General features: G+C 37.7%; 1 protein-coding gene across 3 annotated transcripts in view; it reads left to right on the plus strand.

Annotated features, from left to right (window-relative positions):
• Positions 1–13,678: 13,678 nt before the first annotated feature.
• The window catches only part of CEP83 (centrosomal protein 83), a 121,974-nt gene continuing 108,841 nt past the window's right edge, over positions 13,679–26,811 (plus strand). For 2 of the 3 annotated variants that reach the window (XM_057556154.1, XM_057556155.1), the window contains exon 1: positions 13,682–14,409. The gene's annotated coding sequence lies outside the window, so the exon portion shown is untranslated. Of the gene's footprint in view, positions 14,410–26,811 lie in introns of all 3 variants that reach the window. The other variant, XR_009009674.1, reaches the window with a different exon arrangement.

Raw genomic sequence — 26,811 nt, forward strand, 5'->3', positions numbered from 1 at the left:
CCAAGGCGTCTACTGGTTGTATCACCTATTACACTATCCAGAAGCTGCCAGCCTGATAAGAGCACTGGACAACCTACTGAAGGTGCAGGTAAGCTGCCAGTTTAGAGGCAGTATTCTACAAGGATGGAGTGCCATCCTTCAGGATGCAGTATATACATTAAATCAGAGACCTCTGAATGACACTGCCCCTAATAGGAAGAATATATGAGTCCAGGGGAGGGAGCAGAAGTGGCCCCACTTAACACCTCATTGAGTCATTGGGAGACTTTGCGCTTCCTGTTCCCAAAACTCTGGGCTTTGCAGGTTTAGAAGTCTTGGTCCCCAAAGGGAGTGCATTTTTGTCAGGGAACACAAGGGTTCCATTGAACTAATAGCTATGGCTACTGTTTGGGCACTTTGAACGCTTTGTGTCCAGGTACCAGCGGGCAAGAAGAGGAGTCCCCATCTTGGCAAGAGTAACTGACCTGGATCAACAGGAAGAGGAGGGGCTGCTTTCATATAATGGGAAGGAAAAATATATGTGGACTCCATGTGATCCATTTGGAAGTTTATTGATACTTAATTGGAACTGTGGAAGGACATGTGCAGCAATCCCAGCCTGAGAAGTGTCTAATTACCAGTAAATATATGTTCTCATTAAGAGAGCATTTGGGTCATACCCAGGTAAGCTACTAAGTAAGACCTGTGGAGGTGACAGGTAAAGAATAGTAGATTTTGAACTGGATAATGGAGGAGGAAGAAGATGCGTAGCAGTGACGTCCCTGAGACCAACTGAGTAATGGGGATGTAGTTTGTCCCACTAACCTCCTTCTTCTAAGCTTTCGCTCCAACAAAGAGAAGCCACCACAATGAGAAGCCTGAGCACCGCAATGAAGAGTAGCCCCCGCTTGTTGCAACTAGAGAAAGCCCGTGTGCGGCAACGAAGACCCAACACAGCCAAAAATAAAATAAATAAATTAAAAAAAAAAAAAAAGACTGAGCACAGCAGGTGTATTAGAGCCAGGCCATGCCTGCCCAAATTGGGACCCTTCAAATGGTCAGTCTTTGTTCTGAGACTCCTCCCTGGTCTGGCCAAGACTTCTCAGAGCCGAATGGCAGTCTGAGGCTCTTCCTACCTGTCCTTGCTTCCTTCTCTCTCTCGTTTCATGGGTAGCAGAACTGCATCAGCCTGAAGGCACTCCTGGCCTACTGCTACCTCTTTCCTTTTTTCTTAACAGTTATTTTCCCCCAATAAATCTCTTGCACACCTAATTTGTCTTGGCATCTAGTTTTCCAAGGACCTGATCTGACCAAAGTCCCAGGTATTGCAGGATGTTTAGCATCCCTGGCCTTACCCACAAATGCTGGTAGCACTGTCCCCCCAATCTTGAGGTAACTAATGACACCTTCACAGGTTGCCAAAATGCTTCTATTGAGAACCACTTAGAGTATAATCATCAAGATCAAAATTTTAGAGCTAGAAGAGCTCTTACATGTAAAACAATTAAGAAACAGAAAAGTTTAATGACTTCTCTATTTCTTTTCTCCCTCTCCTACGGTGTCTTCCCCTTCTTTTCATTCTCTAATCTAATTCTTGGACCTCAACAGAAACTGATAAACCTGAATAGTGGGTTTTAAGTACCAAAGAGGCTGTATAGCCTCAGAATTTGGAGAAAAATTTAGGAAATGATCACCTTCTGAAACTGAAGCTAGGGAGAAAAATCATTTATGATAAATGAAATTAGCTCCTGTATAAGTAACCCGCTCTTGGAATTGGCTACAAAAGTACTGCTTTTGTGATTAGAGTGCTTTCCATGCTTTCCAAGTTTCTATCAAGTCACAAGCATATAGTCTCAGGAAGACATTCTTGGAATGCGGAGGTATTGTGGAGTAGTCAGTAGTATGTAGCACTGTCTGAAAAAGATCCAAGAATTTTAGTTTAGTTGACCCATAAGTTTGTAGCAGAGATCATTTTCACTTTTAATTCAATAAATATTCATCTAAGATATTTATTTATTGCCTACTGTGTCCCAAGCATTATATGTTAAGCACAGAACATACAGTAGTAAACAGAACATGATCCTTCCCCTCAAAGAGCTTATTATCTGGAGCATGCATTCTCAATGGGCAAAAAACCTTAGATATTACAATGGTTTGTGGCCCTCCAAAGAGCCACAGTACATAAACAGATATACAGGATATCTGTGGTTTAAGATCTCATAGTGGGTAGGGGGGAAATTAGGATAAAAATGCCTAAAATGACTCCTTAGGAGGTCAATCATGAAACTAGAGTTAAAAAACCTGATCTAAAGGAAGAAAAAATGAATAGGATGAAAGAGAACAAGAAGGAAAAGTAGAATGATGAAAGAGAAATAGGAAAGGAGAGATGAGAAAATGAGAAGGTATGTGAAATTTTAAGAAGACAAAAATAGTTCTGTCTACCACTGAGCCATACGACATATAACTTTTTTTCCTTGACATTCTGAAATACAAGCTTATTCTTCTTACATTATTTCTGGCTTTGGCAACAAAGTATTAAATGTGAAAAGCAATACTGGAATGCCTGCTTTTTATCAAAAGAATTCCCATATCCTAGATCACTCTTTCTTAATCAAATACTCCACATGTCCTCACTTTCTCTCATTTAAAATTTAAACTTATAAAACAATTTCCTATTAGGTTCCTAAGGACCCCATTATTCCACTCATGTATGTGTAATGTGAATTTATTAGCTCCATGATATCAAAGCCTTCATTTTTATAGCAATTATTTCTTTCATTTATCTTCCATGGTAAACAAACACATTTGTTGTTGCTTGATAGCTTATCAAGCTTTTCTGCAGTTTGGATTTACCCCTCAGGACCATATACTTTCCTTTGCTCTGAATATGGGTGCACCTAACAACTTTATGATTACGAGTTAGATTTCTCAGATATCTTGATATAAGGAAGAAAGTGACCTTGCTAGCAGACATTGGTATTTCAGTTAACAGAAAGGAATCATCTTTATCAGCACTTTAAAATATATATTTTATTGTGGTATAATTAACATAGAATAAAATGCACACATCTTAGATGTTCATTTTTTAAAAAGACTTTAAAAGAGCAGTTTTAGGTTTACAACAAAATTGAGATGAAGGTACAGAGATTTCCCATATTCCCCCCATTCTACACATGTATATCCTCCCCCATTATCAAAATCATTCACCAGAATGGTGCATTTTTTTTTTACCAAGGCTGAACTGACATTGACACATCTAATCACCCAAAATCCATAATTAACCTGAGGATTCAGTCTTGGTGTTGTACATTCTCTGGGTTTGGCCAAATGTATAATAACATAATCCATCATTATAATCTCATACAGAATATTTTCACTGCCCTAAAAATTCTCTGTGCTCTGCCTGTTTATCTCTCCCACCCCCACCATCAACCTGGCAACCACTGATCTTTGTCTCCATAGTTTTGCCTTTTCCTACAGTAAGTAGCCTTTTCAGATTGGCTTCTTTCACTTAGTAAATATGCATTTAAGGTTCCTCCATGTCTTTTCATGGCTTGATTGCTCATTTCTTTTTAGTGCTGAATAATATTCCATTGTCTGGATGTACCATAGTCTATTTATCAATTCACCTGCTGAAGGATATCTTGGTTGCTTCCCAATGTTGGCAATTATGAATAAAGCTGCTAAAACATCTGTGTGCAGGTTTTAATGTGAATGTAAGTTTCCCACTCCTTTGGGTAAATACCAAGGAGTGCAATTGCTGGATCATATGGTAAGAGTTTGTTTAGTTTTCTAAGAAATTGCCAAACTGTCTTCCAAAGAGGTTCTACCATTTTGCATTCCCACCAGCAATGCATGAGAGTTCCTGTTGCTCCACATCCTTGCCAACATTTGGTGTTATCAGTGTTCTGAATTTTGGCCATTCTAATAGGTGTGTTGTGGTATCTCACCTTTGTTCTAGTTTGCATTTCACTGATGATTTATGATGTGGAACATCTTTTCATATGCTTATTTGCCATCTGTTTATCTTCTTTGTTGAAGTGTCTGTTAAGGTTTTTGGCCCATTTTAAAATCAGATTGTTTATTTTCTTATTGAGTTTTAAGGGTTCCTTGTATATTTTGGATAACAGTCCTTTATCAGGTGCATCTTTTGCAAATATCTTCTCCAGTTTGTGGCTTGTTTTCTAATTCTCTTGACATTGTCTCTTGCATTGTCTTTTGTTTTTAATTTTAATGAAGTCCAACTTATCAATTATCTCTTTCACAGATGATGTCTGGTGTTATATCTAAATCACAAGTTACAAAATAAATGAATCATGGGAATGAAATGTATAGCATGGGGAATGTACTCAAGAATATTGTATTAACTTTATATGGTGACAGAAGATAACTAGACTTATCATGGTGATCATTTTGTAATGTATAGAAATATTGAATTACTATGTTGTGCACCTAGAACTAACATAGTGTTGTAGGTCAATTATACTTCAGTTAAAAATAAGTATGTAAATAAAATTTTTAAAAGACATCACTATACCCAAAGTCATCTAGGTTTTCTCCTATGTTATCTTTTAGGAGTTTTATAGTTTTGTGTTTTACACTTAGGTCTGTGAACCATTTTGAGTTAATTTTTGTGAAGGGTGTAAGGTTTGTGCCCAGAATCATATTTTTGCATGTGGATGTCCAGTTGTTCTAGCAGCATTTGTTGAAGTGACTATCTTTGCTCCATTGTATTGCCTTTGCTCCTTTGTCAAAGACTGATTAAATTTATGGGGGTCTGTTTCTGGGCTCTCTATTCTGTTGCACTGATCTTTTTGTCTATTATTTTGCTAATCCTACACTGTCCTGATTACTGTAGCTTTATAGTAACTCTTTAAGTTGGGTAGCATCAGTCCTTCAACTTTGTCTTTTTCAGACGTTCATTTTGGTGAGTTTGAGAGCTGTATGTATACCTGTGTAACCACCACTCAAAGCAAAATATAGATCCATTACTCCAGAAAGTTCTCTTGTATCCCTCTTGGCATTGTCCTCAGCAGCCAATTTTAGATTTCTAATATCAAATTAGTATTGTCTTTCTTTGATTTCACACAAATAGAACCATACAGCATGCACTCTGCTGTGCCTGGCTTCTTTTACTAAAATATTTGTGAGATTTATCCATGTTGTTAGGCATATTGGCGATTCCTTTTTATTGCTGTGATGTATTCTATTGTATAAATATATAATTTGCTTGTCTGTGCTCCCGTTGATGTACATTTGGGTTGTTTCTAGGTTTTATTTATTATGAATTAGGTTGTTTTAAACTTTCTTTGTATGAGTCTTTTTGTGAACTTGTATTTTCATTTCTCTTTCATAGTTATCTAACACTGAAACTGCTGGGTCATGAATAGGTTAGATGAATATTTAACTATAAACAAATTGCCAAGCAGTTTTCCAAAGTGATTGTACTATTTTACACTCACACTAGCAATGTAAATATCACAATTTGAAGCAGTTGGAGTTCATATTTGTGTTATTATTAGACTTTGATTTTAGCCACTTCAGTGCATGTGAAATGGAATCTCATTGTGCTTTTAATTTGCATTTCCTTGATGACTAAAGATACTGAGCACCTTTTCTTGTGTTATCAGCCATTTGTATATCTCATGAAAGGTCTGTTCAAGTCTTTGCTACTATCTTTTTTGTTTTTCAACATTTTTTATTGAGATATAATTGACGTATAACATTAGTTTCAGGTGTACAACATAATGATTTGATATTTATATAATTATGAAATGATGACTACAATAAGTCAATATCCATCACCATACAAAGTTACAAAAAGTTTTTTTTTCCTTGTATGAGAATTTTTAAGATTTATTCTCTTAGCAACTTTCAAATATGCAATACAGTATTATTAACTACAATCACCATGCATGTCTGTCCACTTTTTTTTTTTTTTTTTTTTTTTTTTATTTTTGGCTGTGTTGGGTCTTCGTTTCTGTGCGAGGGCTTTCTCTAGTTGCAGCGAGCGGGGGCCACTCTTCATCGCGGTGCGCGGGCCTCTCCCGTTGCGGAGCACAGGCTCCAGACGCGCAGGCTCAGTAGTTGTGGCTCACGGGCCCAGTTGCTCCACGGCATGTGGGATCTTCCCAGACCAGGGCTCGAACCCATGTCCCCTGCATTGGCAGGCAGATTCTCAACCACTGCGCCACCAGGGAAGCCCCTGTCCCCTTTTAATTGGATTGTTTTTCTGCTATTAAGTTGTGTGAGTTCTTTATATATTTTGGATATTAACCCCTTATTGGATATATGATTTGCAAATATTTTCTCCCATTTGGCAGGTTGCCTTTTCATTTTGTTGATGGCTTCCTTTGGTGTGCAAAAGCATTTTAGTTTGATTTAGTCTCACTCATTTATTTTTCCTTTTGTTGCCTTTTCTATTGATGTCAAATCCAAAAAAATCATTGCCAAGACTCATGTCAAGGAACTTACTGCCTATATTTTCTTCTAGGAGTTTTATGGTTCCAGATCTTACATTTAAGTCTTTAATCCATTTTTTTTTTTGATCCATTTTGAAGTAGTTTTTGTGTATGGTGTAAGACAGTGGTCCAGTTTAATTCTTTTTCATGTGGCTATCCAGTTTTCCCAACAGCATTTATTGAAGAGACCGTCCTTTTTCCATTGTATATTCTTGGCCCCTTTGTTGTAATTGACCATATATGTGTGGGTTTATTTCTGGGGCGCTATTCTATTTCACCGATCTATATGTCTGTTTTATTTATTTATTTATTTATTTATTTATTTATTTATTTATGGCTGTGTTGGGTCTTTGTTTCTGTGCGAGGACTTTCTCTAGTTGTGGCAAGCAGGGGCCACTCTTCATCGCAGTGCGCGGGCCTCTCACTATCGCGGCCTCTTGTTGCGGAGCACAGGCTCCAGACGTGCAGGCTCAGTAGTTGTGGCTCACGGGCCTAGTTGCATGTGGCATGTGGGATCTTCCCAGACCAGGGCTCGAACCCGTGTCCCCTGAATTAGCAGGCAGATTCTCAACCACTGCGCCACCAGGGAAGCCCTATATGTCTGTTTTTAATGTCAATACCATAGTGGTTTTTGTTTGTTTGTTTGTTTGTTTTTTAAAATTATTTATTTATTTATTTATTTATTTATGGCTGTGTTGGGTCTTAGTTTCTGTGCAAGGGCTTTCTCTAGTTGTAGCAAGCGGGGGCCACTCTTCATCGCGGTGCGCGGGCCTCTCACTATCGCGGCCTCTCTTGTTGCGGAGCACAGGCTCCAGACGCGCAGGCTCAGTAACTGTGGCACACGGGCCTAGTCGCTCCGCGGCATGTGGGATCTTCCCAGACCAGGGCTCGAACCCGTGTCCCCTGCATTGGCAGGCAGATTCTCAACCACTGTGCCACCAGGGAAGCCCCTACCATAGTGTTTTGATGACTATAGTTTTGTAATATAGTTTAAATCAGAAAGAATGATGCCTCCAGATTTGTTTTTCTTTCTTAAGAGAGCTTTGGGTATTTGGGGTCATTTGTGCTTCTATACAATTTTTAGGATTGTTTGTTTTAGTTCTGTGAAAAACACCATTGGAATTTTGATAGGGCTTGTATTGAATCTGTAGATTGCTTTGGGTAGTATGGGCATTTTAACGACATTAATTCTTCCAACCCATGAGCATAGACTATCTTTCCATTTTTTTGTATCTTCTCCAGTTTCTTTCATAAATGTCTTATAGTTTTCAGTGTACAGGTCTTTCACCTCCTGGCTTGAATTTACTCCTTGAATTTACTCCTTTTTGATGCAATTGTAAATGGGATTGTTTTCTTAGTTTCTCTTTCTGATAGTTCACTATTAGTGTACAGAAATGCAACCAATTTCTGCATATTGATTTTGTATCCTACTACTTTACTAAATTCATTTATTAGTTCGAACGGTTTTTTGATGGAGTCTTTAGCATTTTCCATATATATTATCAATAATTAATTAATATAATTACTCTAATTATTATATATTATTATAATATTTTCTATATATAATGTTCTTTCCTTTGCCTAACTGCTCTGGCTAGGACTTCCAAAACTATGTTGAATAAAACTAGCAAGAGGGGGTATCCTTGTCTTACAGGATCTTACAGGAAAAGCTTTCAACTGTTCACTGTTGATGTTAGCTGATGGGCTTGTATGATGTTAGCTATGGCCTTGTCATATATGCTCTCTGTTGAGGTACGTTCCTTCTATACCCACTTTGATGAGATGCTATTATCTTAAATGAGTTATTGTTCAAACTTAATTTTTATTTTTAAATTGTCGGAGTTCTTTTTATATTCCTGTTACAAGTCAATTGCTAGATATGTGTGGTGAATATTTTCCAGTCTGTTGTATAATGCTGTCTTTGAAGAACAGAAGTTTTTTTTTTTTTTTTTCTATGCTGCACGGCTTGCGAGATCTTAGCTCCCCGACCAGGGACTGAACTCAGCCCCTCGACAGTGAAAGCGGGGAGTCCCAACTACTGGACCGCCAGGGAACTCCCCAGAAGTTTAAATTTTGATAAACCCTAATTTGTCAAATTTTTCTTTTATGATTAGTGCATTTTGTTTCCCATGCAAGAACTATTTGCCTACTCCAACATTATAAAGGTGCTCTTCTATGTTTTCTTCTAGAAGTTTTTTGGATCTGGGTTTTATGTTAGGCCTATGAGTCATTTTAATTAACTTTTGTGTACAGAGTGAAATAGGGCTGAAGTTCGTTTTTTATAAAAAAAATAGATATCCAGTTGTTTTAGCAATATTTGTTGGAAAAAACCTTTTTTTCATTATTTAATTGCTTTGGTGCCTTAGTAACAGATGAAATGATTGTATATGTGTGGGTCTATGTCTAGGCTCAAATCTGTTTATTTACTAGCCTATCCTTATGCAAATAACACACTGTCTTGCTTACTGTAACTTTATAGAAGGATTGAAATCAGGTAGTGTAAGTCTTCCAACTTTGTTGTTTTTAATGATTGTTTTGGCTATTTTAGATCTTTCATCTTTTTAGATAAATTTTAGAATTATTTGTCTATGTCCTAAAGAAAAGCCTTCTGGAATTTTGATAGGGATTGGGGTGAATTTACAAATCAATTTAGGAAGATTGGACAGCTTAGTGATGGAGTTTTCCCATTCAAGAATATTATGGGTTTTTTCCTCCATTTATTTGTCTTTTAAAATTTCCTTCAGCTATGTTTTGTGGTTTTTCAATACAGAGGTCTTGTACATATTTTAAGTTTATTCCTAGGTTTCTGATGTATTAGATACATTATAAATGGTGGTGTCTTCAATTTCATTTCCCAATTTTTGTTGCTGGTAGGTAGAAGTAGAATTGATTTTTGTATATTGATCCTGTATCCTATGACTTGCTAAATTAATTTATTAGTTCCAGTAGCTCTTTTGTATAGTCCATAGGCTTTTCTTGTGTATATAATTATGTTGTCTGTGAATAGTTTTACTTCTTTTCAATGTTGTCTGTGAATACAATTTTACTTCCCATTTTTTAGTGATATAATCCATATACCATAAAATCAACCCTTTTCAAGTGTATATTTCAGTGGGTTTTAATATGTTCACAAAGCTATGCAACCACCGCCACTATCTAATTTCAGATTATTTTCATCACCCCATATATAAACCTCATACTCATTAGCAGTCAGTCTGCATTGTCCCCATCCCCTTCCCTAGACAACTACTATTTTCTTTCCCTATGGATTTGCCTATTCTGGGCATTTCATATAAATGAAATCATGCAATACATGTCTTTCACTTAGCATATAATGTGTTCAAGGTTCATCCAGGTGGCAGCAGGAATCAGTACTTTTTATGGCTGAATAATATTCCATTGTGTAGATTATAGCACATTTTGTTTATTCATTCATTAGTTGATGGGCATTTGGATTGTTTCTACTTTTGGGTTTTTATGAATAATGTTGCTATGAATATTTGTATACAAAATTTTGTGTGAACATAAGTTTCCAATTCACAAGGAACTGCTGGGTCATATGGTAACTCTATGTTTAACCTCTTGAGGGATTGCCAAACTATTCCCAAGTCACCATTTTACATTCTCACCACAGGGGTATGAGGGTTCCAATTTCTCCACATCCTCACTAACACTTGTTATTGTCCATCTTTTGAGTATAGTCATTCTGGTGGGTATAAAGTGGTATTTCATTGTGGTTTTAATTTGCATTTCCCTAATGACGAATGATGCTGGTCATCTTCTCATGTGCATATTGGCCATTTGTATATCTTCTTTGGAGAAATCTCTATTCAAATCCTTTGTTCATTTTTAAATTGGGTTGTCTTTTTATTGTTTAATTTTAAGAGTTCTTTATATATCTTGAATACAAATCCCTTATCAGATACATGGTTTTCAAATATTATCTCCCATTCTGTAGGTTGTCTTTTCACTTTCTTGATGGTGTTCTTTGAAGCACAGTTTTTTAATTCTGATAAAGTACAATTAATCTGTTTTTTCTTTGTGCTTTCAGTGTCACATCTAAGAAACCATTGCCTAATCCATTGTTGCGAAGACTAATGGCTTTTTTTTCTGACACATTTTATAGTTTTAGCTCTTACATTTGGATCTTTGATTCATTTCAACATTTGTACATAGTGTGAGGTCCAAGTTCATTCTTTTCCATGTGGATATCCAGTTTTACCAGTACCATTTATTGAAAAGACTATACTTTACCCCACTGAATTATCTTGGCACATTTGTCAAAAGACAACTGATCATAAGTATAAGAGTTTACTTCTGGCCTTTGAATTCTAGTCCACTGATCTATATTTATGTATGTTTTTGGCAATACGGCACTGTCTTGATTATGTATGTAGTTTTGTTGTAAGTTTTGCAATCAGGAAGCCCAAGTCTTTCCAATCTTTATGTTTTTTCTTATTGTTTTATTGCATTGAGATCTTCAATATCATTCTGAATAGAAGTGGTGAAAGCAGACATTCTTGTGTTGTTCGTGATCTTAGGGGAAAAAGTTTTAGTATTTCACCATTACATTTTTCAAAGATGTTATCATATTGAGGAAGTTCCCTTCTATTCCCAGGTTGCTGAGAGTTTTTTAACATGAATGAGTTTTGAATTTTGTCAAATGCTTTTTTGGCATCTATTGAGACTATCATTTTGTTTTTCTCTTTCATCCTGTTAATGTGGTGAATTACACTGACTTTTCAATGTTAACCTAATTTTCCCTGGTCATGGTATCTTTTTTTTTTTTAATTAATTTATTTATTTATGGCTGTGTTGGGTCTTCGTTTCTGTGCGAGGGCTTTCTCTAGTTGCGGCAAGCGGGGGCCACTCTTCATCGCGGTGCGCGGGCCTCTCTCGCGGTCTCTCTTGTTGCAGAGCACAGGCTCCAAACGTGCAGGCTCAGTAGTTGTGGCTCACGGGCCCAGTTGCTCTGCGGCATGTGGGATCTTCCCAGACCAGGGCTCGAACCCGTGTCCCCTGCATTGGCAGGCAGATTCTCAACCACTGCGCCACCAGGGAATCCCAGGTCATGGTATCTTATCCTCTATATTGCAAGTTTCAATTTGCCAATATTTCATTCAAACTTAAAAAGTCTATATTCATGAGACATATTGGTTTGTAATTTTCTTGTAAACTGTCCTTGTTAAGTTTTGGTATCAGGATTATGTTGGCCTTATAAAATGAATTTGGAAGTGTTCCTTCTTGCTCTATTTTGTGAAATAGTGTAGGACTGGTATTTTAACTTCTTTAAAATTTACTGGTGAAGCCATCTGGGCCTGGAGTTATATTTGTGGAAGGTTTTTCATTACAAATTTGATTTCTTTCATAGGTGTTTGGACAATTAGATTTTCTTTTCCTTCTTGTGTCAATTTTTTTGTAATTTTTTCAGGAATTTGTCCATTTCACTTGTTAAATTTTTTGGCATAAAAATTGTTGAAATTATCACTTTAATACCTGTGTAATTACATTAAAATGAAAACTTATGCACAGAAAAATAGATGATAGAAAAGGAATCAGGGGAAAATAAGCACATAACATGGCAGAAAAAGGACATGTGTGGTAAGAGTAAACAGTCTAGTAACAGAAAGAGGGAATTATAGTTCAGTGTGGCAAATGCCATGAGAGGCACACAGAGAGCACACAGGAAGGATACCCAGTCCAATCTGGGAGTCAGATCATGATGTCCAAATGATAAAAGTTTGTCCAACTCTAGGTAACTTAATGTAACCAAATCTATGGACACTTAAAAAGCTGAGACTTAGATCCCAAATATAATTACTTCACATTGGTTATCCACCTGTGAGGGTCTGTAGTAAACTGGCCCTTTTTCACTGGCATCTTTAATTAAAACACAATTTTGTTTTTGTAAAAATGATATATTCATTATACAAAATTCAAACAAGATAGAAAAGGTCAAAAGATTAAAAATCAGTTGCATTTTGCTGACATTCTTCCTGATCTTTTTGTATTTACATTCACATATATACACATGCATACTCATGTTTGGATGAAGCACTGTTCATGCTAAACTGTACTCTGCTTTTTAGGGGGAAAAAGAAACCTATATGCTGTGGACATATTTTTGTGTAAATAAAGTGATTTACATCATTGTTTTTAATGGCTCAAGGGTATTTCATTGTATGTAGGTACCATAACATATTTAACTAGTGTCCTAGTGATGGTACTTACATTGTTTCCATAAGCACCTATTATAAAAAGGGGGTAAGGAACATCCTCGTAAATCTGTTTTCTTTTTATTTTCTTTAGAGCGCATGACTAGAAAATGAGTTTGCTGGGGCAAAGCCTAATTATTTTGTTAAATTTTGGTAATTAATAGTGTACCATTTCAAGTTTACACCAGTAAGGCATGAGAGTAATTGTATCCCCACCTCACTATCTACACTGATAGACAAAAAGGATGTTTGCAAGTTGAACATCTTTTCATTTGTTAATTAGATGTTTGTTTTTCTTGGTTTAAGAATGTCCTATTGATATCCTTTGCCAATTTTATTTATTGTGTTAAGTTTTAAAATTGATATTCTATGAGCTTTTTGTGTATTAGGAATACTTTTCCTTCTTTTTCCACATGATACAAATTTATATTCCATTAGTTATTACTTGTGTGTAGATAACAATCTTTATGTGGTTAATTTTTATTGATTTTTTTTATGGTTTCTGGTTATTGCTTCATACTTAGAAAAGGCCTTTCTCAGCTCAAGATTATAGTCACCTCGATTTTCTTGTAATATTTTTATGGTTTCATTCTTTACATTGAAATTCTTGTCATCTGGTATTAAACAAATGAAACAGATGTAAAGCCGGTCCCCAGTGTTTAGTAATTCCTCAGATAATCTTTTTCCCACTGACCAATGATTTGTAACGTATAGTTCATTGATACCACTGAGACCAGTGGGCCCTGGACTCGAGCTAACACCTTTTGAGATTTGGAGCGGGCGGTGCGGGGAGGGACTCGCGCCTGGGCCTCTTTCCTGACCTGGCCGTTTCCGCCTGGCAAGCTGCGCCGGCTCCCCACTCGTGGGCCGAGGCCCCACGGCCGACACGGTAGTCAGGAGACTTCGAGACTCATTCCGTCTGCACAGTCGGGCACGAAGGCAGGCGGGGGTGGCGGCAGGACCACTATCAGAGCCCTCAGGGAAGAAAAAGTGTCGGAAGAGCCAGCAGAGCGCAGGAGAAGCGCGAAACTGGGGGAAACCGCCGAGACGTTGCGTGGGGAGGAGGCGAGGGAGAGCGGCTTCCCGCTCAACTGCGCGCGTCACTCTGGCTCCCTGAGGCAAGTGTCTGGCCCCGGACTGTGCGTTCCCTTCGGCTCTAGAGATCTCCGCGGCCCCCAGAGGCCTCTCGGAGCGCCGCCCTGGCCCCGCCGTTCCCGCCGTCGTTGGCCGCTACCCCAGGCTCGGCTCGCTCGCCGCCTTCCTCTAACTGCCTCTGGCCGCGGCCAGCGTCCGCGGCGTCAGTGACGTTGGCGTGGGGGCGGGACTTCCTGCTTCGCGCGCCCTGAGGTCTCGGGACTCATCCCGCTTTGCGGGGTTTGAAGGGTGGCGGGCGGCGGACTGGCGGTGGCTTCCCAGTCGGACTTCGGCTCCGGCCCCGGCCCCGGCCCCGGCCCCGACCCCAAACCCCAGAGAAGGCCAGTCCACCGAGGAGGAGCGGGGTTTTTCTCCATTGCTGCCGCCGCCCTTTCCGCCTTCGGAGCTCTCTCGGGATACCCCACATTTCCAGGGGTCGGGAGCCCGAGGGGCGCGCTCGGCCCTCCGGCTCCTGCTCTTCAGCCTTTGCCGCGAGCGGCTGCGGAGACCTCGCCAGGCGTGACGGGCTGGGCCTGCACCCCGCGTGCGGGACCGTCTCCCGTGGGCCCAGTGCCCCGGCGGGAAGAGTGCCGTAGGCGTCCGTGGCTGGAGCAGTGGAGGTAGGTGTCCACCTGGCGAGTGCGGCCGGAACACCGGTCACTGATGAGTTTTCTGTGCGCACGTTGCAAGGTCCGAGTGTGAGTCTGGTACGTAACGCTGTCTTGTTCGTGGTTTGGAATGCTCATGGCTTTTTTCTTCACAACTTGCCCTTGAATTCTTCTTTTGTTATTTTTCCCGTAAAGCAAGTGGAGCGGGTGTTAGAAAAGTAGGCTGGGAGAATGTTCTGTAGCCGATTAAATGCACGTGAAACTCTTTATGGGGCTTTTTGATGAACTCCAGAGTGGTGCTTGGGTAGCCTCAGTTTAAAAGCTGGCTAAACGTGTGGTACCTCCAGTTTCATTTGTGAAAAAAAATAAGCTGCCATTTTCGTTGACCCTGAAGACAATTCTAACAGTGATGTTGGCTGTCATTACAAAGATAACGTTAGAATATGTGAGTGCATGCTGGGCTCTAATGGACATTTTGATGTATCCTTAGTGTCCAACTTTGGTCAAAAAAATGGATACTTAGCTCTTAAAAATGCCCATTGTCAAGTATTTTAAAAGCCTTTGGTCACATTAGTTGTAACGATGAAACTATTTAAGTAAAATCTCGAAGATGTCTAGGATAACAAGAAACTTGTCCTTAGTTTCTGATATCAGTAGTATATAGTTCATAATGTGTTCAGACTATGAGCGTAAAATACTTGAGTAGATCTAAAACTGAGTGGGTTGTTAAAGCACTGCTTTTGTTACCAAGCAACATCTCTGTAAACAAGTCTAATATTCAACTAGAATATAATTAAATGTATCTATCCTACAATTATCCGGATTCAGAGTTCTCTAAATTCATAGTTTAGCCTGTAGGTGGTTACAGTTCATACTCACCTTTTGTACTGAGCTGTGATTTCAAACACATTTTGTTTAGAATTATTGGAATGCTTTACATTTCAGAGTCATATAGGACTCTACAGAGAATTAAAAATGGATTTGAGTTACCCTTTGGTTTTTGGGGACATAGTATGTCAGGTGTTCCCCTTCCTTTGAGTATGTTCTAACCAGGTGAAGTGTGGTTATATTTAGGAATTTTATCGACTAGTAGGGTAATACCAATTAATGGTAACATAGAGCATTGAGAGAACACTTATTGCTCACAGGTGGTTTTTAAACCTTGGTTTAGCCAGTAATCTCACTCTTGCTCCACTCATTGAACCCTTAATGATATAATTTGTATGGCAAGTAAAGGCATACCTTGGAGATATTGTGGGTTTGGTTCCAGACCACTACAGTAAAGCGAGTCACATGAATTTTTTGTTTTTGCTTTCCAGTGCATATAAAAGTTATGTTTATACTATACTGTAGTCTATTAAGTGTGCAGTGTGCATTGTGTCTAAAAAATGTACATACCTTAATTAAAAAAATACTGTATTGCTAAAAAGTGCTAACCATCATTTGACAATGCAGGGTTGCAACAAACCTACAGTATGTAAAAAATGCAGTGTCTGAAGTGCAGTAAAGTGAAGCGCAATAAAATGAGTTATGCTGGTAGTTTTTTTTTTTTTTTTGGTAGTTAGTTTTTAGACCACTTTTTTGTGATATTTTGAATACAGTAACCTTTCAAGTATGTAAGAAAGTAGGTGAGAACATTTGAGACACCGTGAGACTGAATGACTTCTTTGAAATCAAACTATTAGTAATGGGAATCGGAACTTGAAGTTTTATATTCTTTACATCATGCCCTGACTGTATTTCAAAAATCCGTAGATTTCGTTTTAGTCCTTTCCCTCTTTTTCCTGCATGCTGATGTTGAAGTAATGAAATATTCAAGAATGGGAAAGACAAGCGAAGAAGAAAAATCAAGAATGATTCATGCACGTTGTGTGATAAAATCCTTAGTAATCAGAAGTCAGCATTTTGTCATGGGAAGTTCTAATTCAAGAAGCTTAGAAGAATGAAATCTTAACAGATTAGTGAATGGTCAGAATTTTTTTTGTGTATGTGTGTTTTCTAGGTACTCTCTCTGCCTAAAGAAAATGAGTTTTATTTTAACTTTGTCATACATAATGTATTAGGTTCAGCAAGTAATTTTCTCAAGTTGTCTAATCTGTGTGTACTTTTAGGGAATGTTTATATGTATCTGTGTAAAAATTTTCCAGAAGTACTCTTTCCTGCTGACTGAAGTTCACATTTCTTAATCTGAACTCTTCAAAATCTCATCACACACTGCCTTTTCAAGTTTATGTTCTTTATAGAAAAGCTATACTCTGACCAGACTGGTTTCTTCACCATCCTCTAAACCTACTATGTGCTTTCTGCTTTCCTTACCAGTCTTCACGTCACTGCCTGATTTCTTTCCTTCTTTCCTAAAATCTGAATTGTACCCTTTCTATAAAGTTCAACTCTGAGACCCTGTTAGGGTCTGTGGCTGGGCCTAAGAATTAAATTGATAGAGATTAACAGGAGAAAAGCATACAAGTTTAAAAATTTTTTTACATGTACATGGAGAATGAAGACCAGAGCAGAAAGCTTTTTACAGGTCTTCCTCGACTTACAGTGGGGTTACCTCCCCTATCATAAGTTGATGGGTTTAATATACCTAACCTACCCAACCTACTCACCATAACTTAGTCTAGCCTACCTTAAACATGCTCAGAGCACCTATATCAGCCTACAGTTGGGCAAAATCATCTAACATACAGCCTATTTTATAATAAAGTGTTGATTATCTCATGTAACTTATTGAATACTGTACTGAAAGTGAAAAACAGAATGATTGTATGGGTCCAGAATAGTTGTAAGTGTATCGGTTGTTTACCCTCTTGATTGCTGGGAGCTGCAGCTCGCTGCTCTTGCTGCCACCCAGAATCATGAGAGAGTATTGTACTGCATATTGCTAGGCTGGGAAAAGATCAAAATTAAAAATTTGAAGTATGGTTTCTACTGAATGTGAATTGCTTTCGCACTATTTTGAAGTCGAAAAAGTCCTAAGTTGGAGACAGTGTATCTTTCAGACAAAGAACAAGTTTGTGAAACATTGACAAGACAGAGTTTTGGGCTAGGAGGAGTAAATTGTGGAGAAATGACTAGGAAGATAAGGGTTAGTTTAACAAGTTTGTACACGTTTCTCGGCTTTGATTCCCTGTCTCTGGCGATAAGAATGTCTTTCGTCCTCCTGGTACAGGGATGGCACGTTTCACATGGGAGTTTTATCTCCTGCTTTCTGGAAGAAAAAGGAGGGTCAGAGTGCTCCTCTTGTATCTACTGTTTCTCAAGTGCCTTTAACTCCATCAGTATACCAAAGCGGCAGATTTGGGGGTAACATGTCCTGAACTCCACCTCTGAAATCCTGTAGCGTGTATTTGTCAGTCCTACCATTTGATACTTTATATTGTATTGTTTTATCATTTCTACGTATGTCTTATCTTCCTAACTAGATTGTAAGCTCTTCAGGCACAGGACATCAGATCTCAGTGAGCTGTATCTTTAATCTCTTCCACATAGAAGTTGCTGAATGAATGTTTATTAGAGATAAGGAATGTATATTTCTACTTTTTTCGTTCTTCCCATAGTGTAGTGCAACTAAAAGAAAATCTTTTGAGAGTAACTGAGGGAGGAAGGGCAACTGTCAACCATAAGAAAGGGGATTAAAGAGATGGGATTCACTGGAATTAGAGGTAAAGTTTCTGTTCCTAGAAAGTGTGAATAGTTGAGAATTTCCCATGACCACATCAGCAATAAGGACTCCCTCAGGAATGCTAGCACTGTTCCCTAGTGGGCTTGGGAGTTTGGTCAGTTTCCTGGTTCTTCCTTAGTAGAATCTGGGTTTAAAAAAAATACTTCCCCCACTCTTTCCTTTCTTTCCTCCTCCCTGTCTCCTTCCATTCCTCTCTTCCTATTTCCCCATTTTGCCCTTTTCCATTTTACTTTTTACCTAGTAAAGACTGAATTTATGAAATTATATCAGTACTTTTATTTGGCCCTCATAAATTAGCAGTTCTCTTAAGTTTTATATTTTTCTGTCAGGAGTGCCTCTCTGGGTCATGGAAGGATCACAGACTCTGTAGTCTAGCACTATTTTTTTTTTTTTTTAAGTTTGAGATATAATCCAGGAAGAAAGAAATTAAAGTCATGAAGTGTCCAGTTATTTGTTTTCTGTATATTGTAACTTCAAATCACTTTTGGATTACAATTCATGGAGTTAGAAGGAACCTAAACCAAACCATTCTCTTCTGGAAAGTGCTTATCACTCTCAAAATATGTCCTTAAATAAATTCTAGGTAATTTTTATAGTCTTGTTGTAAATACTGTATCTGATGCTTATGACAAACAGTTAGTTACTTCAGTTAAAGGTATAAAAAAGTTGAGTCTCAGAGTACATTTATAAATCTTGGTTCGATTCAGTAGTTTCTTAGTGAGCTGGCAGTCTCAGCTTCTGAGTTGTTGTGCAGTATAGCATAGCAACCATTGGCAACAGTAACATTGGACTCCAGGGATTTTCCCAATGAAGTTGCAGCGTGTATCTCTAGTGTTCACATTAAGTCTGTCTTTCTCAACTGAATCACATTAAGGCAGACATTTGAGGTATTGTTAAACTGAAATTGCGTATGATATAATTAAGTATATATTTTTTGAGTACTGACAAATATAACTTTCATGTTTTCCTCCTAGAGATGCATGATAAATATATATTGGATTATGGTGTGTGAAGGACATGTGAAAAGACTGGTTCAATTAAAGATTAGTCTATTCTGGACAGAAAAACTGTTAAGTAATAATTAACATCAGAGTTCTCCACAACTGATACAGCCAGCCAGAGCTGGAGTGGATAAAGTTGAAATGGTTCTTCTCTAGATAACATTTTTATATTACTTCCGGAGGTTCATAGAGAGCGTAGATTAGTAAGCATGAATTAATAGGCACCATGATTTTGTGGGAAGAGAATTATGACTCAGGTGACCATGGCTTGACTAAGTTAGTCACTTAACCTTTCTTGGCCTATTTTCCCATTTCAAAAAATAAATTCCTGAAGATTTCTTTGAGAAACTGTATCCTTCCAATTTAAAGCAAATTTTATTTCTTCTGTTCATTGGTTTAGTCAATGTTTGGGTGCCCTTTATGTGTCTTGCACTGTGCTAGGTACTAGATTGTGAATAAGACGTAGTGCCAAGTCTCAAGCAACGTGTTTGGTAGGAGAAATGGATTAAGTCATTATTTGTAATATAACCTGGGAAGTGCTATAAAAATAAATACGGGTGTGTTCTGGGGGCATGTAGGGAGGACATCTGACTTAGAACTGCAGACATGATACATTATGACTGAGGAATGCCTCATTAGAATTATGTAAGGGTGATTTGAGAGTGTACAGAGAAGTATTCAACCTGGCCTGGAGGGAGTTAATACGTCAAGGAAAACTGGGGAGTTTCTCTGAATTGGAGAGACAGAGTCAGAAGTCGTCAGCCGTAGTGGTAGTTAAGATCCTGGGTGTAGACAAGAGCTGGTGAACATCAGCATGTAATAAGGAGGGGGAGAAATAGAATAGGGAGGAAAACCAGAGAAGGGTAGAGTTTTGGAAGCCAAGGGAGGAATGAATATCACATTTAGTATACTGATTAAATGAAAGTTGCTAGTCAAGAAACATTGTGTAGCACTATAAATGTAAACCCATCTTTGCAAAGATGCTTTCTACAAAGATCTGAACTTGCGAATGGGGATGGCTTAAGTCTTTGGTTAGCATCATAACATAGAGGAAAAAGTATATATTTTGGAGCCTGAATCCTGAGATTGAATCAGATTAAAATCTTGGCTCCACCACTTTACTAGCTGCTTGGCTTTTTGGAAAAATTACTTAATTTTAGGGTCCTCAATGTCTTCATATGTAAAATGATACTTTTTTTTTTTTCCACGAGTCATATGGATTAAAAGATACATGTTGTAATGCCTGACTCAATTATAGTGGGCACTTGTTAAATGTTAATTTTTATCCATTCCACTGTTACAGACTCTTCTAAACACCTTTCTTTTTTGCCTCTTCTCCCCACCCCTGTACCCCCATCATAATCTTTTATCCTTCAAGATCCACCAGAATTCCTGCCTTTTCCTTGATGCCTTTCTATACAGATGATAATTCCAAATTTTCTATAATGAAACGAACATATTCTTGTATCCCTCAGAACTTATCCTTTTATTTTTAACCTTAAGGAAATTTTATTGACTCATGTATAAGAAGTCTGCAGATAGGTGGTTCTAGGATTATCAATCAGTGGCTCAGTGACATCATTAAGAACCTGGATTCTTTCTGTTTGCTTGGCTATTTGAGTTTAGGCTTGATTACAGCAGTCCAATCATCACATTTTCTAAAGTTCAGAAGAGATAACTTCTCTACCCAATTGTGAGCATACAATTCAGTGATCTTTAGTACATTTATAGAGTTATACAGTCATCATCACAAGACAGTTTCAGAACATTTTCATTAAACCTCCCCAGTTTCTCCCAAGCATGTTTGCAGTCAATCCACCTCCCAACCTAGTCCCAGCAAGCCATTTAGCTGCTTTCTGTCTCTATACATTTGTCTTTTCTGGACATTTCATATAAATGGAATAAAAAATATGTATACTAGTCTTTTGCATCTGGCTTCTTTCAGTTAATATTTTTGAGGTTCATCTGTGTAGCATGTATCAGTATTTTGTTCTTTTTTATTGCTGAATAGTATTCTCTTGTATAGATACGTCGCATTTTATTTATCCATTTATCAGTTGATGGACATTTTGGATTGTTTCCACTTTTCGGCTATTATGAATAATGCTGCCATGAAGATTTGCATAAGTGTTTGTGTGAACATATAGTTTCATTTCTCTTGGGTAGATTCCTTGGAGTGGAATTGCTGAGTCATATGGTAAGTTGTAGGGTATATTTGGTCTTTGTCCCTGATTGCTGACACAGAGCTTCTAAAACCCTTGGAATTTCCTGAGTGATAAGGAATATCTTTTGTTATTCATAATGAGCTCCTTTTGATCACACCTAAGTTTATGCTAATGTGATTTAGAAGGGATCCCTAGATCACCTCAGAAGGGACAGGTCGCCAGAAAGACCAAGTAATGAGATGGTTGGAATTTTCAACCTTACCCACTAACCTCTGGGAAGAGGGAATGGAGACTACTATAAAAACTCTTGAACAGTGCAATTCCAAGAGCTTCTGAATTGATGAATACCGGTGTTGAAAGAGTGGCATTCCCAGAGGGCAGAAGCTCTGTGTCTCTTTCCCCATACCTTGCACCATGCAACCCTTACATTAGGCTGCTCCTGAATTGTATCCTTTATAACAAAGCAGTAATAGTAAGTAAAGTGTTTTGAGTTCTGTGAGCCGTTTTAGCAAATTATAAAACCTGAGGAGAGGGTCGTGGAACCCCTGACTTACAGCTGGTTGGTCAGAAGTGTAGGTGGCAACCTGGGACTTGTGACTGGTGTCTGAAATGGGAGCAGTCTTGTGAAACTGAGCCCTTAAACTGTGGGGTCTGCAATATTTCTGGGTAGTGTCAGAACTGAATTAAATTGAATGACTACTGGGGACTTCCCTGGTGGTCCAGTGGGTAAGACTCCGTGCTCCCAGTGCAGGGGGCCTGGGTTCGATCCCTGGTCGGGGAACTAGATCCCACATGCATGCGCAACCAAGAAGTCCGCATGCCGCAACTGAAACATGCCGCAACGAAGATCCCGCGTGCCGCAACTAAGACCCAGTGCAGCCAAACTAAATAAATATTAAAAAAAAAAAAAATTTAGGACACTCAAGTTGGTGTATGGAGGAGAGTTGGAGAATTAGTTGATGTGAGGAAAACTCTACAGAAGTGTTCTAACAACAGTTCAGAATTAGTTTTTATAAATTTATTTATTTACTTATTTTTGGCTGTGTTGGGTCCTCGTTTCTGTGCTAGAGCTTTCTCCAGTTGCGGCGAACGGGGGCCACTCTTCATCGCGGTGCGCGGACCTCTCACTGTCCCAGCCTCTCCCGTTGCGGAGCACAGGCTCCAGACGCACAGGCTCAGTACAGAATTAGTTTTTAATCTTTTAAGAAACTGCCAAATTGTTTTCAAAAGTGACCAATTACATTCCAGTCAAAAATGTACAAGGGTTCTAGTTTCTCCACAGTCTCATCAGCACTTGGTACCATCTGCCTTTTTGATTATAGCCCTTCCACTGGGTGAGTAGTAGAGTCTTGTGATTTTAATTTACATTTCCCTAAATACAAATGATGTTGAGTTTTTCATGTGCTTATTAGCCATTTATTAAGCCTTCTTTGGTGGAACATCTATTCAAGTCGTTTGCCCATTTTTTTAGCTGTTTTTTTTTTTTTTTTCTTATTGGGTTGTAAAAGTTTTTTATATATTCCTGATAAAGGTCTTTTATCAAAGATTTACAAAGATTTTCTGCCAGTTTGTGGCTTGTTTTTTTTTTATTCTTAATGGTGTCCTTGAAGTGCAAAGTTTTCAATGAAGTTTAATTTATCACTTTTTAGTTTTATGGCTTATACTTTTGATTTTGTGTTTCAGAACTTTTTGCCTAATTCAAGGTCACAAAGATTTCTCCTTTTTTTTTTTTTTTTTAGCTCCTTCATTTAGATTTAGGATCCATATTGAAATAAATTTTGTGTATGGTATAAGATAAGGTCTAAATTCTTTTTTATTTTCATGCCACGTGGATGCCAACTTGTCCTAACACTTTGTTAAAACAGCTATTCTTTTCCACCTTGGATTGTATTGGTACCTTGGTAAAAAATCAGTTGCTTATAACTTGAGTTTATTTCTAGTCTTAATTATGTTCTATGTATACTCCTGTACTTAACTCCAGTACCATACTGTCTAGATTCCTGTAGTGTTATATACTAAGTTTCAAAATGGGTAGCGTAAATCCCCTGACTCTTTCAAAAGTGATTCTAGATCCTTTCTATTTACATATGAAATTTGGGATCAGCTTGTCAATTTCTACAAAAAAAATTAGCTGGGATTTGATAGAATTTGCATTGAATCTATACATCAATGTGGGAAGAATTGGTAACTTAAAATTGGGTCTTCCAATTCATGAACATGTAATGTCTCCCAATTATTTAGATCTTAATTTCTCTCAACGCTGTTTTAAAATTTTCTATATATGTCTTGTACTTATATTAAATTTATTCCTAAGAATTTGATAGTTTTTGATTCTAATGAGAATGGAGTTTTCGTAGTTTGATTTTTAGATTGTTCATTTTTAGTACATAAAAATACAATCAACTTTTTTTTTTTTTTTTTTTTTTTTTTTTTTTTTTAAATTTATTTATTTATGGCTGTGTTAGGTCTTCATTTCTGTGCGAGAGCTTTCTCTAGTTGTGGCAAGCGGGGGCCATTCTTCATCGCGATGCGCGGGCCTCTCACTATCGCGGCCTCTCTTGTTGCGGAGCACAGGCTCCAGACGCGCAGGCTCAGTAATTGCGGCTCACGGGCCCAGTTGCTCCGCGGCATGTGGGATCCTCCCAGACCAGGGCTCGAACCCGTGTCCCCTGCATTGGCAGGCAGACTCTCAACCACTGCGCCACCAGGGAAGCCCTCAACTTTTATATATTGTTTCTACATAGGTGATCATGTCTGTGAATAAAACATTTCTACTTTTTTTCCAATCTGAATGTTACTACATTTTGTCATTTGTTTTTGCCTTATTGTATGGGCTAGACTCTCCAGTGAGAGGATAAATAGAAGTGTTGAGAGTGTTCCTGGTATTGGGGGAAAGGTACGCAGATTTTCACTATTAAGTGTGATGTTACCTGTACATTTTCTGTAGATTTCTCTTTATTAGGTTGAGGAAGTTTCCTTCTGTTCGTAATTTGTTGCGAGTTTTTAGGCATGAATGGGTGTTGGATTTTGTCAGATTTTCCTCTGCACCCAGTGAGATGATCATGTGGTTTTTATCCTTTATTCTGTTAATATGGTATATTACATTAATTGACTTTCAGAGCTTAAGCCCATATTCCCAGGATCAATTTCATTTACTCATGCTATATAATCTTTTATATATTGCTGAGTTTAGTTTTCCTAAATTTTGTTAAGAAGTTCTGTGTCTATGTTCATGAGGGATTTTAGTCTGTTGGTTTCATTTCTCATGATGCCTTTGTCTAGCTTTGGTATCAGGGCAACATTGGCCTCATAGAAGGAGTTGCATGGCGTTTCCCCTTTTATTTTTTTTGAAGTAGTTTCCAAAGGATTGCTATTACTTCTCTAATTATTTGATGACATTTATCAGTGAAACTGTGGGAAACCTGGGCTTTTCTTTGTAGCAAGATTTTAAATCAGGAATTTGGTTTCCTCACTTGTTATATTTCTATTCAGATTTTCTTTATTTTATTTTACTTTTGATACTTTTGTTTCCAGGAATTAGTCCAGTTCATATAAATTGTCTAAGTTGTTGTTGATATAAAGTTCATATTTTTTAAAAGTCCTTTAAATTACTGTAAGGTTGGTAATGATGTTCCCTCTTTCATTCTTTATTTTGGCAGTTTATATCTTTTCTGTAATTTTCTTGGTGAATCTAGCTGTTTGTCAACTTTGCTTATCTTTTCAAAGAATCAACCTTTCATTGATTTTTTTTTTTTTCCTGTTTCATTGATTTCCACGCTGATATTTTTTTTTCTTTCTTCTCCTTGCTTTGGGCTTAGTGTGCTCTTTTTTCCCTCCTAGTTTTCTAAGGTGGAAACCTAGACTATTGAAACCTTTCTTCTTTCCTGATATGTGTTTAAAGCTGTAAATTTCCCTCTAGGCACTGTTTTAACTGCATTTTGTACATTTTGATATGCTGTTTTTTGTTTTACTTCAATTCAAAATATATTTTGAAAATTTTTCTTGTAATTTCTTTGATCCATGGGTATTTAGAAGTGTGTTGTTGAATTTACCAATATTTGTGAGTGTTCCCAGATATCTTTCTATTGTGGATCTCTAAATCCATCATGATCAGATAACTTACTTTAATGATTTCATTTTTGAAAATTTGTTGAGACTTATGGCCCAACATATAGTATATGATGGAGTATGTTCCATGTGTGTTTGAAAAGAATGTGAATTCTGCAGTCTTTGGGTAGAGTGTTCTATCATTTATCTTAATTGTGCCATTCTAATTCCTCTGTTGATTTCTTTTACTATATTATGTTATTTTCATTGTGGTTGCTTTAGGGATTATAATATGTGTTTTAACCTATTACAGTCTTCTTCAGAATAGTACTAAATTAATTCTGGTAAATTATAGAAACTTTGCTCCAGTATAGGTCTTTTTATCTCTTCCTTTTTTTTTTTTTTGGCCCGCACCATGGCATGTGGAACTTCCCCAACCAGGGGCCGAACCCACACCCCCTGCAGTGGAAGCACAGAATGTTAACCACTGGACCACCAGGGAAGTCCTTCCTCTTCCTTTTTTATGCGTGCATATTAAAACCCCAACAACACAGTATTTTAATTAATGCTTTATATAATCTTATTTGTTTAAAAGAAATGAAATGAGAGCGATTATATTTTTAGAGGTTTTTTATTTTTTATTTTTTTTGCATTTACCTATATAATTACAATTTCCAGCATGTTTTATTTCTTTTAAAATAAAAGTGGATTTGTTACTTTCTGGTGATTTTTTTTCAGCCAGAAAATCTTCCTTAAGTATTTCACATCAGACATTTCTGACAGCAACAAGTTTTCTCAGTCTTTACCTGGAAATATCTTTAATTCACCGTCATTTTTTTTTTTTTAATTAATTAATTTATTTATGGCTGTGTTGGGTCTTCGTTTCTGTGCTAGGGCTTTCTCTAGTTGCGGCAAGTGGGGGCCACTCTTCATCGCGGTGCGCGGGCCTCTCACTATCGCGGCCTCTCTTGTTGTGGAGCACAGGCTCCAGACGCACAGGCTCAGTAATTGTGGCTCACAGGCCTAGTTGCTCCGCGGCATGTGGGATCCTCCCAGACCAGGGCTCGAACCCGTGTCCCCTGCATTGGCAGGCAGATTCTCAACCACTGCACCACCAGGGAAGCCCTCGCTGTCATTTTTGAAGAACCATTTTGTTGAATATAGAATTTTTTATTTGAGAGTTTTTTTGTTTGTTTGTTTTAAATTCCATTTTTCCCTCCCTGGACTCATTGTTTCTGATGGGATGCCACCTGTTAATCATATTATTGTTCTCCTATATCTGATGAGTCATTTTTCTCTTGCTCCTTTTAAGATTTTTTTCTGTATCTTTGTCTATTAGCCTTTTGACTGTGGTGTGTCTTAGTGTTGATCTCTGTCTTGAATTTTCTGGGCTTCTTGGATAGATAATATTTTAAATTTGGGATGTTTTCAGCCATTAATTTTTCAAGGTCTTTTATGCGTTTGTCTCTCTTTTTTCTTCTTCTGGAACTCTCATTACATGTATGTTGATACACTT

The sequence above is a fragment of the Balaenoptera acutorostrata genome, chromosome 11 (assembly GCF_949987535.1).
Source record: "Balaenoptera acutorostrata chromosome 11, mBalAcu1.1, whole genome shotgun sequence".
In the NCBI taxonomy this organism is placed as follows: domain Eukaryota; kingdom Metazoa; phylum Chordata; class Mammalia; order Artiodactyla; family Balaenopteridae; genus Balaenoptera; species Balaenoptera acutorostrata.